General features: G+C 40.0%; 1 protein-coding gene and 1 non-coding gene across 2 annotated transcripts in view; one reads left to right on the top strand and one right to left on the bottom strand.

The window, feature by feature from the left end:
* LOC127227087 (USP6 N-terminal-like protein) overlaps positions 1-14,351 on the top strand; it is a gene marked incomplete at its 3' end in the record, with an annotated part of 112,350 nt that overhangs the window by 45,425 nt on the left and 52,574 nt on the right.
* Trnak-cuu (transfer RNA lysine (anticodon CUU)) lies at positions 1,001-1,073 on the bottom strand. The gene has a single exon. It is a non-coding gene; the product is annotated as a tRNA-Lys (tRNA).

Raw genomic sequence — 14,351 nt, 5'->3', positions numbered from 1 at the left:
CACACACACACACATATGTTTGGTGCCCTTGAGTGGAGTTACAGATGATTGTCAGCCACCATGTAGGAACTGGGAACCAAATCTAGATTCTCTGCAAGACCAGTAAGCTCTCTTAAGCACACAAAACATCTCTCTTGTCAAAGTTCTTAGTTTTGATGTTATCTGTTTTTGCCAATTTTCTGTTATAGTTTGTGCTTATTTTAGTTAAAAGAAAAGTTTGCCTATCCCAGTACTATGAAGGTACAAGTTTGTTCATTTTTGTTCTTATATGTAGATCTGTGATTTATTGCAATTTAATTTTTATATACTGTGAAAAGTAATGGCCAAGTCATTTTTCCCTGATAGAGATAAACTGTTTATTCCAGAACCATTTGTTTAAATTATTGTCATTTCTCTGTTGAGTTACTCTTGACACTTTTGAGTCTATGAAATCTTGTTACCATTTATAGCTACCTTTCTTTTTTTTCAGTAAGAATTGAGCCTGACAGCAGAGCTTAATTATACATGTGTAAATGCATTTTGTTTTCTCACTTTATGTATGCTAGGAGGTTATGGGGACAATGAAAAGAACTACTTTTCGAGGAGTAAGGTAAAAATGACGACAATAGCAGCTTAGTATAGTTATATTTGCAAGATAAAAAAAGTTTATGTGCCAGTAGTGGTATATGATTGTCTTTAGGAAGAGTACATTAGAGTTATAGTAGAGTACATTGGGGCTGGAGTATACTCACAGACTAGAAGAATCAGAAGAGAATCTAAGCCACTACTTATTTCTGTGAGAAGGAAAAGATAAAGGAATATACACAAAATATTCTGGTAGCTCTTCCAGTTTGCATTTTAAAGGGTGTTATTGAAAAAGGTTGAAGAGGAAGCTTCTAACATGTATGAAGTGAGAAAATAAGAAAGGCTAGGGCGATAGCTCAGGACCGGAGTTTAGTTCCCGGAACCCACATAAAAAGCTCTAGATGATGACATTTATGAGCCCAGCTCTAATATATGGCGCTCAATGTGGGGCTCGAACCCACGACCCTGAGATTAAGAGTCTCAAGCTCTACCGACTGAGCTAGCCAGGCTCTTTCTCAGACCTAGTTCCACAGGTCACTTCTGCCCCTGCCTCCACCCCCAATGGGTGTGGTCAGTGTCACAGAAGCAGACAAAGTGAATATCTCACTACAATTCCCCTTTTAGTCTAAAGAAATGATTTAGGCTTGATACAAAACTACATACAAAACAGTGAATAACAAGTGTGCTCTAAGAAAAGGAAAATCGAAAACAAAATGACCTACATATCTAGTCCTAGGGTGAAGGCATAACGGAGTTTACAATAGAGTTGTCCTAAGCTGGAAATCTTAAGTCTAGTACCTAATATATCTAACTAGGAAGAGAGAATAATAGTTGTGATAGTTTAATCTTCAACCTCATCAAGACCTGAGAAAGAAAATAATAATACAAGGTAGACAGGAAGTGCGGATGGGCAACTTCCAAAAGGTGCATGCTACCTGGACAGTCACCCAAGGTCTCACAGCAACGTTTTGGCTAAGGCCTTGGAGTATCTGACAGACCACAACAAAAGCAGGGAGGTAGAATGGCTGTCTTATTCTGACTTGGCAAGGTTCAGCAGTTTTCTATGTTTGTCTCCTGCAAGCACATAGGACTGCATGTCCAAATCAGTGGTCAAGGTGGGGGCAGTTCTTTGCCCAAGAGGCCATTAGCCGAAGTGAGGATGAACTCCAGAAGGAGTGACAATAGTTGATAAAGTATGCATATGAGATTTAGATTTACACAGATCTTTATAGGTTAGAGTCATGAACCATGATGAAAAACATTTAATTAATGCTCGCTTTTAATCCCAGCATTTAGGTGGCAGAGGCAGAGGCAGGCGGATCTCTGTGATTTCCAGGCCAGCCTGGTTTACAGAGTAAGTTCCAGGATAGGCTCCAAAGCAATGCAGAGAAACCCTGTCTCGAAAAACAAAACAAAACAAAACAAAAAGCAACAACAGAAAAACAAGAAAGGAAGGAAGGAAGGAAGGGTGCCATATCAAGTTCTGAACTGAGATGGAGAAAATTGCTAAGAGAACTGAGAGGTTTTAATCAAGTCAGTGTTAATGTATACACAATCACCTTGTCAGTCAAGAACTGGAGGCCAAGGCTATGCTTGTAGATTCAGGAAAATCTTGGTGCTGATCTCACCTAAGCCTCTTCTTGGGTATCACACTGAATTTGGAGAGTTAAGTTTTGAAGAGGACTTCACTAAATGTCATGGGTTGAGTGGTGTGAGTACATGTCAGTGGTTTGTATTTATAGGACTGTCATGTGAAAAAGCCTAATTTTGTTTTGGAGAAAAAGGAAGACATTTCTAATAATAGCAAGAACATCTCAAGCTGGAATGGGCTGACCTGTAAGCGTGTGAGATTTTCATCTCTGGGAGCACTGGAGGAGAAACGGAGCGGTCTAGTGAGAGCTTGTTCAGGGACATCATTCATGTGAGGTTGAGTTTTAAAGGCCAATCCTTTAAACATAAGTAAAAACAAAAAAGTTTAACTTGCTCTCTTAGGTAACGCCACAGTTTTATCAGTGAATCATGACTTTGGTAATAAGTACCTTATATTTACATAGCACTTAAAAACTTTCAGATGCTTCAATGAGTCTGACTAAATGTATACTTCACAGGAATTTTATGAGCTGGGCAAGATTATTATTTTATAATTAATAGGCAGCTGTATCTTAATAGTGTGGATTCTGGATTCCAGCTGTCTGTTCAGATCCTGCTCTGCCACCTGCTGTGTGAGACACGTGGAAACTGAGAGTGTCCTTTCCATCATGTGCAACTTAATAAGAATTGTGACTACAGTGCAGGGTTGTTTGAGTTAACACGTGACAGAATGCTTGAAAATCTGTTCAGAGTAGTATAACATGCTTTAAGTGCTACCTGGCACATGCTCGACAGTAAATTTTCGTTCGTCTGACATCTTTTTTTCTTACAGTCAAAGAGACTCAAGATCTGGCACGCTGTTACTTGCCCAGGCCAACATCAGTTAGCTGCTGATAAGTTATTTAGAGTGCTGTTGAACTGGACAAAAGCAAATTAAAAATGAAGTAAAATTTTTGGTGACTGGATTAATTTTCCGGAACAGATTTGGTTCAGTAAATGAAACAGTCAGACTCTTGTGAAACTCTTGACTTTAGACTTTAGGAGAGCTGAAGTTTTCAAATGTTTACTGATATCCATGCATTCCATACATAATTCCACAGGAAAGCCCTTTCTACAGCATGTTGTAATAGAAGATAACCACATTTTCCAGAAGATGATAGTGCTTAAAGGGAAGTAACTTCAGTTTCTGTTGGCATTCCTGTACACTTGAAGTATGAGAGCAGCTGGTTTCTGGAGCAAATTGGCCAGATGGCAGGCATGGCCTGTAAGAAAAGTCAAATGACTGCTTAATAGTTCTCTCCAAGTAAGAAATGGTTGGCATTATGTAGTGACCTGGTTGTTCCCCATAGATTGTATTATGTGTTTTGAGAATAGCCTATATTGCCTGACATTGCTGATAAAGTCTTGTGGCAACTACATTTCTTAGGGGAAAGGCACATTCGTTGCTTGTAAGCATCTTGAGGCCCGGCATCTTGGCTTCCACAAGGGGAGTCTGTGAAGTTTTCAACTATGGATTATTATTTTATAAACTGAAGGACCCCACTAGATTGACACTATTTTGACAGCCAGTCTAGCCAAACTGGTGAACTCCAGGTTCAGCAAGACACACACACACACACACACACACACACACACACACACACACACACACTCTTAATGTTATTAACAAGGATACTAATATTTGTTTGTAAGCAAGTTTGTATGTATTAATCCCTTGTTCTTGAAAAGTGGTGTTTTTTTGGCAGAACTATGGTTGGTTGGTAAGATCAATACCATGGGCAAAGCAGTTTAAAGGAAAAAATCTTTCCAAAGCTCTAAAGGCACTACACACACACACACACACACACACACACACACACACACACACACACACACACACACACACACACACACACACACAGAGTGAAATTCCTAAAGACATCTATTTCAAAACAATTCAGCTGTGTTTCAGGTAGGTAACTTGACCAGGGGCATTGTAGTGTGATCCATTCCTTGGCTTTTACTTAGGTTTGAAATATTAGTACCAGTCCTTGATAACATAGTGTCTGGTTCTGTCAGCATTTGTGTGACTTTAAATCTGTCCATTTTGTTCATCACTGAGGTGATCAAGTTTGTTTCTCTGGGTCTTCTCTTCTGTTCATATACTGAGAAGATGTGACATAGACAACTTCGTTTCCCCTTCTGCTCATTGTGTGCACACTCCCTCCTGAATGGCCTGGTGGAAGAAGTATTGCTTGGTTTTCTTTTGGTCACAGGAGAAAAGTAGTAGCCATGGCCTTGGTCATTGTGTCTACCTCTTCATTTGCATCATTGCTTCTTTAGAGCAGCAGAGGAAGCGAGCAGGTGGAGGGAGGCATGCGTGTGTCAGAAAGCTGAGCCACCCTTGTACCCAAGTCTCTTCCCACACAGTCCGGTTCCTTGTGTGGATAAGATGTGTTAAATCTTCAGCTTTTTCCCATTGCAAGTTTTCTTCCAATGTAAATTATCTTTCCAAAGAAAAATGTGTTTGTGTCTTGCCTAGCTGGTAAATATAGACGGCCAAACAATTAGAGGTGCACTGAGTGAAATTCAGCTCCATTCAGCTACTCGGCAGCAGTTCTCTGGGCAACCCCTGGATTACTGTGCCTTTATGTCTCTAACCCCTGACATTTCTGGCCATTTTTTAAGAACCTGGCTTTGTGGGCTGCCCCCCTCAACTACATACTTAAAGTATTTCTTGGAAATGAATCCAAATAAGTATGTATAATTTTATTTTACTTTTCATTTAAAGACAAGGTCTCATTCTGTAGATCAGGCAGGTCTCGAACTTACAGTAATCTGCCTGCCTCTATTTTCTGAGTGCTGTCATTAAAGGCATATACCTAGCTGGTATGGGTGATTTTGCTTCAAGATTTAAAAACATTTTTATTCTATCCATCTGTCCGGCTGTCCATCCATCCATGTATGTATGTGTGTTTGTATATACATGCATGCCCGTGCCCTGGACAGCTTGTGTAAGTTCTTGCTACCATGTAGTTCCAGGCTTCATTTAGGTCAAAGGCTTGATAGTAGTCAGTGTTAGTCATTGAACCAGTTTACCAGCCCCTGCTTCATGGTTTTTTGTTTTTGTTGTTTAAGATTTTTTTTTATTATTATTATGTATACAGTGTTATGCCTGAATGTGTCCCTTCAGGCCAGAAGAGGGTACTAGATCTCACTATGGATGGTTGTGGGCCATCATGGTTCGCTAGGAATTGAACTCAGGGTCTCTGGAAGAGTAGTAGTCAGTGCTCTTAACTGCTGAGCCGTCTCTCCAGCACTGCTTCATGTTTTTTAATAGCTGGAATGATAGTTATTTATGTCATTTCTAGTTTTTCTCGCTGTATTGTCAAGTTGGTTATGTTAGATGACAGTTATAAATGGATTGTTACTTTGGGCAGTTTCCTCAATGAGTTGGAGACACTGTTCCCTGAGCCCCCACTTCCTTCTCTTTATTTGTGGTACTGCTGACTAAACCTGTGGTTTATTATAGGCTAGACAAGTGCTGTACCATGGAGCTACATACATACTCAGTTTTGTTTTTAAATTTCTGATTTTGCAATAGGGCCTCCTTTCTACATTGTTCTGGAAGGTCTTGAACTTGTGGTCTTCTTGCCTCAGCCTCCAAATAGCTTTAAAATTATCTGTGTTTCTTGATATGCAAGGATGAACAACAGATTATGTAGCCATACTATGAAGTCTGTTTTTTTTTTTTTTTTTTTTTTTTTTTTTTTTTTTTAAAATCTTTGGAGAAAGGTTGTAAGTCTGTCACTCAGGCTGGCCTCCAACTCTCAGCAGCTCTCCTGCGTTAGCTTTCCAAGTGCTTAGGGTATAGGCCTTCACCCAGTTAGGCTGCCTGTTACTGTGATAAACTCCATGACCAAAGCAACTTGAGGGCTTATTTCAGCTCACAGCCTGTAGTCCATCATGTGGGAGGTCAGGACAAGAGCTGTAGGCAGTAACTGATGCAGAGGCCATGAAGGAATGTTCTTTATTGTCTTACTTCTCATTCTTGCTCAGCCTCCTTTCTTATAACACCAAGGACCACCAGCCCAAAGGTGGCATAACCCATAGTGAGCTGGTCCCTCTCTCATCATTCATCAGTCCAGAAAATGCACCACAGCTTTGTTCACAAGCCCATCTGGTAGAGACATTTTCTCAACTAATATTCTCTATTCCAAGGTGACTGTAGATGTGTCAACTAGACATAAAAACTAGCTAGCACAGAGTGATATTATACCTTGTTTGAGTGTGTGTGCGTGTGTGTGTGCATGCATGCATGCATGCATGTGTGCGTGTGCATGTATGAGTACACAGATATTTTTTGATGCACAGGGTGTGAGGTTTATATACAGGTGCATGCATGTGGAAGTCAGCAGTCAATGTTAGACACCTTACTTAATTGCTGTCCATCTTATTTTCTTGAGGCAGGGCCTTTTGTGAACCTAGAGTCCATTGGAATAGAGCAGTGGCCAGCAAGCTCCAAAAGACCCTCCTGTTTCCCCTTCCTAGCACTGTGGTTACACACATTTTCCCTAAATCTTCATAGTGATTTCTTTCTTTTTCTTACTTTTTTCCTTGTTTCTTTTTCTTTCATTTTGGTTCTGGTTAACCCAGGGCCTGGCATATGCTAGGCAAGCACTTTATCTTTAAGCTGTATCCCCCATCCCTCTTACTTTCTTGTATATATTTAAGTTCTGTTCCAAGGGATGATTATGCAGTTGTGATTGAATGTTGTGATGAAGGAGGGCGAAGGGAAATGGACTGAGTTTGAGTAACTAATGTGTCTCTGTAAGGTGACTGTAAGTGAAGCAGGCGGTCCAGTTGCAAAGGACTATGTGTTGTCATTGCTGCATTGTGACTCTCCTGTTCAAGTGATGAGTCCCTGCTATTATTATAACTTGTCACATGTTGCTTTGTAGTAAGATGCCTTTGCTGTTAATGTATTATGGGGCAATATTTGCAGTCTTAGTTCTTTCAGGAGACCAGTCTTTTGGAGAAACTGTGTTTTTAGTCCATATTTGTAATGTGGTAGTTAGATGCAGTAGCAATAAATGGTGCTTGTAATTTTTGAACTAATAACTAATGTATTGGGAAGTTTAATCCCTCTCATTTTTCCAAGAGAAGGCTTATCTCTTGTATTCTTCATCTGCTTTTCATTCACTGATTTGACTGGCTACTAGTTATTGTAAGTGGAATTTTTAGGTATCTATAGGGATAGGATATTGATTACTGTAGCTGACTTTTTTTTTTTTTTTAAGTTGTTTTTATAGCTATCTGGCTAAAGTCTCATCCTCATATGGAGAAAGTTTAGCTTTCTATTTAGCACAATTGTTATAAAGCTTGAAATGTGCTTGTAAAATGTTTAAAAACTATAAATTACAATGTCAATGTGATTTCTTAATATATTTCATTTTTAGGTGTGCATGTATGTATGTATGCATGCAGGGGAGAGAGAGGGAGAAAGAGATGAGAGAGGAAGAAAGAGATGAGAGAGAGGGAGAGAGAGAGAGAGAGATTAATGTCCAATATCATCTTCTGTCACTCTCCACTGTTTGGGGTTTTGTTTTGTTTTGAGACAGTGAGACACATCTCTCTCACTAAACTTGGGATTGCTGATTTGGCTAGAATGGCTGACCAACAAGCTCTAAGAATTCTCCTGTATCTGTTCCTGGCCCCAAGCACTGGGTACAGATGTAATGTGTTCTGCCTAACTTTTACATGCATAGCAAGCCAAGCACTTCACCTCCTGAGTCATCTCTCCAGCCCTGCATTTCTAAACTCTTTGTATTTCTAAACGCATGCCTTGTAATCTGTCAGAAACTCAGGAAAGTGAAGTGCCATGGAGACTAGAGCTGCACACATCTGCTTTTCTCAGAAGTATTGTTACTTACATTTGCATTTTTGTGTACTTTGTTACAGTCTGTACTATTGCCATCTTGTTTCATATTACACAATGTATTGATGATTTATTGTTAGGTGCTAGAGAAACTAGGTTCCCTATTTAAAAATTTTCAAACTAAAATCTGAGGAGATACATGGTTTATGACCTCTGTAAACACATCTGGAGAGGTTATGTGGTGTTGCCTTAGTAGATCTCTCAAGGCAAACTGATTTCAGTGGACTGAGCGATAGGAGCACTTGCTCTTTCCATGGACTCAGTTTGATTCCCAGCACCACAGTGGCTTACAGCTGTCTCTAATTTGAGTTCAAAGGATCTGTCTGGTATCTCTTCTGACCTCTGTGGGTACCAAGTGTGCATCTGGGCCATGCACATACATGCAGGCAGAACACTCGTATGCATAAAATAAATGTACCTAAAAATTTTAAAATTACCGTTTTTCTCCGAGGCTATTGCCGTTTTTTGTTTTGTTTTGTTTTGTTACCATAATCCCTAGCTCCATTCTCATCCCCTCCCCCATGGCTTTCTATGTGCTGCCATAGAGTAAGACAATGCTACATTGACAGAAAGGAGCTGGGCAGCGGAGGAGGCTGACTCACTAGGTCATAGTGTCTCAGGAACATAACCATTGTTAAATCCTGCCTTTAGGAGTTGCTGCACAATTGGAACTGATAAAATGTAAGATCTTCTAATACCAAGTGAGCCCCAAAGACCTCATGTCTGAAAAGTTAGCTTAAGAAAAGGAATGACCTGAATTGAGGAAAAAACAAAACAAAACAAAAAGCAGCAGGGGTGGGGAAGAATGAAGAGGAACTACACAACTGAGGCAGTGAGTTTTAAGGCTAGAGAACTTGTCACACAGAGCTATGATGTCAAGGAACAGATTGTCCCCTCTTAGACCTTCCCACCTGTCAGCCCAAGCCAGTTCTTCCTCTGCTCCTGGAGCAGCATAGCCCATTCTCCCAAAGCATCTTCCTCAGGTGCTTAGAGCTTTGTCCCTCCCTGCTGGTGCTGGTGTGGAGCTGTGTCCTCTGACTTTGTCCTCCCCTGCCGGTGTGGATCTCCTCTGGCCGTCTGGGCAGACTTCCTCCCACTGTATGGCCCAAACACATGGTTGGCATAAATTCCTTGAGTAAGCATACAACTAGATAAATTATAGCTATTTTAATAATTATTTTTCAAAATTTGTCGCACGATAAAGCACTGACAACTTTACTTCCCACACTGCTGGTAACCAACAAAAATGCCAAGAATAGGGCCCGTGAGATGGCTCAGTTGGGAAAGGTGCTTGCTACCAAGCCTGATGGCCCACATTCAGTCCTAGGACCTTCAGGGTAGAAGGTGAGAACTGACTCCACAAGTCATCCTTTGATGTCCATGCTGGCATACTGATAACTGGGTGTGCACATGCACTGGATTTGCTATTTATTGAAAATGCAGTAGTATTATGTATACCGTACAACACAATACAGTTGTATGCGTTCTCACAAGACAGAAAATACTTAAATGTATTTGTCATGTAAGTTAAGAGTTCATCTATGTCACCTCTGGTTTTATTTATGTGTTTGAGTGTGGGGTAAACGAGTATGAGAGTGTACATGTCCGTACCTGTCTGTGTGGAAGCCATAGGTATTCTTGAGTGAGTTCTTCAGGAGCCATCCACCTTGGTTTTTTGACAGTCTCACTGAGACCTGGGACTTAGTGATTCTGACAATCTGCCTGTCATCATTGTTCCAGTGCTGAGATGATTACAAGCACACATCACACACTGGCATTTTTATGTGGGTGTTAAGGATGGAACTCAAGTTTTCATGCTAGGGTAGGGCAAGTACTGAGCCACCCCCTCCCCTTTACTTTAAGTTATTCATACTGATATTCAAAATGACATCAAAGCTGAGTTTGTATAAGTCTTAGAAAATGGGTGCTATCTGAAGCAGCTGTGCCTTCATTGAAGTAGGAAGACAGTGAATTCTTGCTCTGTAATCTTTGTACAATATTTATATACCATAAATTGCCAGTGGTAGGTATGTTAAAAAATACTGCCTTTAAAGTTTGGTCTTCAGAATTAATAATTCTTTGCTTCAAAGAATATATGTGGTATATGAATTTGTAAAAAGAGATATTGAAAGGGGTTTGAACAAAATAAGTGTAGGTCCGAATTCTATTAACTGGAGTATAAATTAGAGACAGGGTATAGGATACAAAGGCCCTTTGTGGGGAACTTCTTTTTCCTGCCCAGCAACTTGCAATTGGCAACTCATAAAATATTTTTAAAGTAAAACTTTATTGTACTTAGTGGTGTATGAAATAATGCCAGACTGTTTCAATTTAACTTTGAAAAAACTTGTGTACTTGTTTATAATAAACAGATTCTACAAAAGTTCATTTTGTATTTTTAAAACTCGTTGGCACTTAATAATACTAGTGAAGCAAAACTTGAGAAACTTAGACCTCAGTGTATTGGAATCAGCAGTGCTGAGGAATTATTACAGCTTTCTGTCTTATTGGAAGAGGGTAGTTGCTTGTAGAAACATAAACAGAGCATGTTGATTTGAGGTCACAGAAATCAGTCAGCCCATTTCCTGGTTACTGTGTACTATTTTCTTTTTTTAGTAGCATATAATTTATTAATTAGGAAGTAGACAAACATGTTCTCTTTTTTTATATTTTGTGGCATTGTGCCTTGGCACCTTCTAGATTTGTGTTGAATTTGAGGCTCCCACGCTAACATAGCTTAAGATGAGTAGCTTTACCTCCAAGTTTCACTTTTCTCGTTTGAAATGTCCAAATGTTAATTTTAACTGTCAGTGGGGCTGTTTGGGTGTTGAGCATGGTGGAGCTATGTGATTAGCAGGGAGTGAAGCTCTGCTCTTCGGATGTGTGAGCTGATCTGAGCAGCTGTTCTGCCCATGGGGCCTTGTTACCCTGTGCAGCCTTATTTTGTTTCCCCCCATTGTCTCATTAACTCCAGGGCATTTCCTTGGCTCCTGCCCTTATTTAATGCTATGTTGAGCTTATGCTGACAAGTTTTCTTGTCATTTTGTTTATAGACCACGTGACAGGTTTAGAAAACCTTGAAGCCTTATTCTTTGATCTGAATGCCACTCCAGAACTTAAAAGCTGCATGTTCTTTGCAGGTTGATTAACCTAGTAATGATACCTACTTCATGGTTTTGATATGAGCAGATTAAGTGAGGTAACGTGGAGTTTAGACTATACAGACAGTAAGTGCTGTCTGTTATCTGAGAGCCAGGCCTTTCATTGCTAACTTAATTCATCTGGTCCCCTAATGAGTGCCTAGCCCATTTGTATATCTTGGATGGTATTTGTTATGTAATGTACACCTTACTTAGTATACCAGTCACCAAACACAGCAACAGTATTAGCATAATAGTAATTGGATGGAAGGGATACCATTTCCTATTAAACACATATACAGATTGGAATGTTTATGTATAAGGTTGCTTAGAATTATTGAATTGTGTTTAAGACAGTTATGTGTAGTAATGAGTTTCTTGTCCCACCACGTCACTGCCACTTCAGCCCCAAATAAATACACAAGTACTATATTAATGATAAAATTGCTGGCCGAATGGCTAGGGCTTCCTATTGGCTAGCTCTGTCTTAATTATTAACACATTTCTATTAATCTATGTATTTCCATGTGTTCTTGGCTTACTGGAGAATGCCCAGACTTATTACTCCTTTGGTGGCTACATGGTGTCTCCTTGAGGTGTCTCTCTGCCCCTCTCGTCAGCATTCTCCTGGTCTCCTGGCCCTGCCTGTCTTCCGTCTGCTACTGACTACTGGCCAGTGTTTTATTCATCAACCAATAAGAGAGACATATACACTGAAGAATATCTCCCATCAGCTATGTGTTATGAGAATTTTGAGATACCATGCTTGAGTTTAGGGCACTTTAAGTTTTGTTTTCTTTTCTTTTTTTATTTTATTTGTATGTATGTTTTCATTGCATATATGTGAGTACAAACATGTATGTGGCTTTGATGGCATTATGCTCCAGCTTGAACCAGGGGCCAGTATTTAGACACTTCAAAGCATGACAATGCAGTTCTCTCTTTCCGTATTTGTGAAGGTGGTTGATTCAGTATCAGCCTATAAAGCACAGCGTTTAAGAGTGTTCGCTTTATACATTAGGGGATTATTTGTCAAAGTTTTGCAACTTTTTGTTATTTTTTGTGATTATGCTGGAAACCAATAAATTAAACATAATAGAAGAGCATAATTGCTTATCTCAAAGAAAATTATGTATAAGTTCTTGCATTCTTTAGACACTATTAGTCTCCATTTTGCATAAATGACTAACAGTTTGGCGAGATTGGAATCCAGAATACAACTGTAAGGACTAATAGATAAAAATGCTGGGCATGATAGGACATTCCTACAATCCTAGCATTCAGGGGACTGAGGCAAAATGATCAAGTTTCAGATCTGTTTCTAAGAAATGTGTTGTAAGAATCAGTGGCAAGAGGAGGAGCTGTAATAAGATTGCTATGGCATACATGGGCAAAGGTGCAAGATGGTTACAAACATGACACTGAAATAGCCTGGATTTCAGCCCTGCTCTGCAGCTTAATTCCTGTATGACTTGAACTGTTTAACTTCTCCATTCCAATCTCCCCATGTGAAAACTAGACTTAGTCATAACCTAACGTAGTAGGTTGCTATTGTAGGGAGTGAATGTTAATGCCTAACATAGTATCTGTCAGGTAGTAACATCTCAGTAAACACCTTCTAGAACATCCACAAATAAGGATGTTGCAAACTACTGTTGTGCCAGCTATTAAGACAATCATCCTGCTGGAAAAACAGTTAAGGTATAATCTTGAGTTTGTTAGCAACAGTAGGCGAGGCAAAGTGGATGAAGTGATTCATATCTTGTCTTGGGTGGAAGTATTATAAACATCTTCTGCTGGCAATGTGTCATTCAACCCTGCCCCCAAAGGTGGGAATTACATTCATATTCAACAGTTAGCAATTATATTTATCATCAGTAGTAATGGTGTTTAAATATTATTAAATCGTTTTGTTTTCCTTTTCTCTGTGAATCATTGTACAAAGTGGAGGAGTTCCTATTCTGATTTTGAGGTTTCTGGGAGTCAGTTGTGATTCAGTTTTGTCTTAAGAAGTAAGCCACAGAAAATCTTCCATTGGCTGACTGGAAGACATGGCACTTATTCACTGGGTTACCAACACAGCCAGGCACTCCCAAGTCTTCGTTCCTGAATTAGGGAGGGGAGCAGAGCAGAGACAGCAGGTGCCTGGAGACAGAGGTCAAGAGGCAAAGTAGGAGCAGACCAGCCTTGTTCCTATGCTTCTTTTGTATGCTTGACTTTAAACATCCTTTTGTTTCCTGGAAGGTGGAGAGTGGCGAGTGTAGGAGAAGGTTCTAGGTGTTGCTATGGCTGAAGGCTTTGCACTGGACCTGAAGGTTTTTGGGCGCTCTGGAAAACATGGAGCCATGTGGTAGAGAAAGTGAGACTGAGAAGTCCTGTGTGGGAGCAGAACAAAGGGGAGGCGGCATGGAAGGAGGAAGAGGAGTATAAACACAACAGAAGGTGCAAGTATGGCTTCCCAGGCGCCGCCCTACTTTGTGAAGGACTTGTAAATAATCAGAAGTGTCAATTTAAATAAACAGACGTGTTCTGCTTATGTCTAAATGTTACAGCCCATAAAAATGTAAGTGCCATCTATAGAGTTTTTTTTTTAAATTTATTTTATATAACCAAGTCCATTTAAATGAAAACAAACATTTATACACAATATTTGGGAATTTGGGCGTTGTTCTTTCCAAACTACTTCCTGCTGGTAAGGGGTGCTGTCATGGGGGATTCGAAGAAGATTCAGAAATCCTGGCTGTAGTCTGTAGGGCTGCTTTGTCCAGCTGTTTTGAATGTAGAATCACCTGGTACTCTGTTTCAGGAGGTCTGGCTTGATCAAACCACATTAGTCTGGAAGGAATCCACATCTTTTCATTTTCTGTGCAAACAAAAATAGAAATCCTTTTCCCCAGTAACTTGTCCTTGAACTTAAATTTTGGAGTCAAAGCATTTTTTTTTTAAAATTTAATGTATTATTTTACATGTCAATCCCAGTTCCTTCCATCCCTCTCTCCCTCCCTCCCTCCCTCCCTTTCTCCTTCCTTCCCTCCCTTTTACCCTCTCTGCCCTCTCACATGCCCTCTAACCACCCTCCCCTCCCATCCCCCCCACCCCAATTCCATCTGTAGGGGAATGCCATCCAGTTGGGGTCATGT

This window comes from Phodopus roborovskii, unplaced genomic scaffold, assembly GCF_943737965.1.
Source record: "Phodopus roborovskii unplaced genomic scaffold, PHOROB, whole genome shotgun sequence".
Lineage (NCBI taxonomy): Eukaryota > Metazoa > Chordata > Mammalia > Rodentia > Cricetidae > Phodopus > Phodopus roborovskii.
The sequence above is the reverse complement of the archived record's forward strand: the minus strand, read 5'-3'. Positions and strand labels throughout refer to the sequence as shown.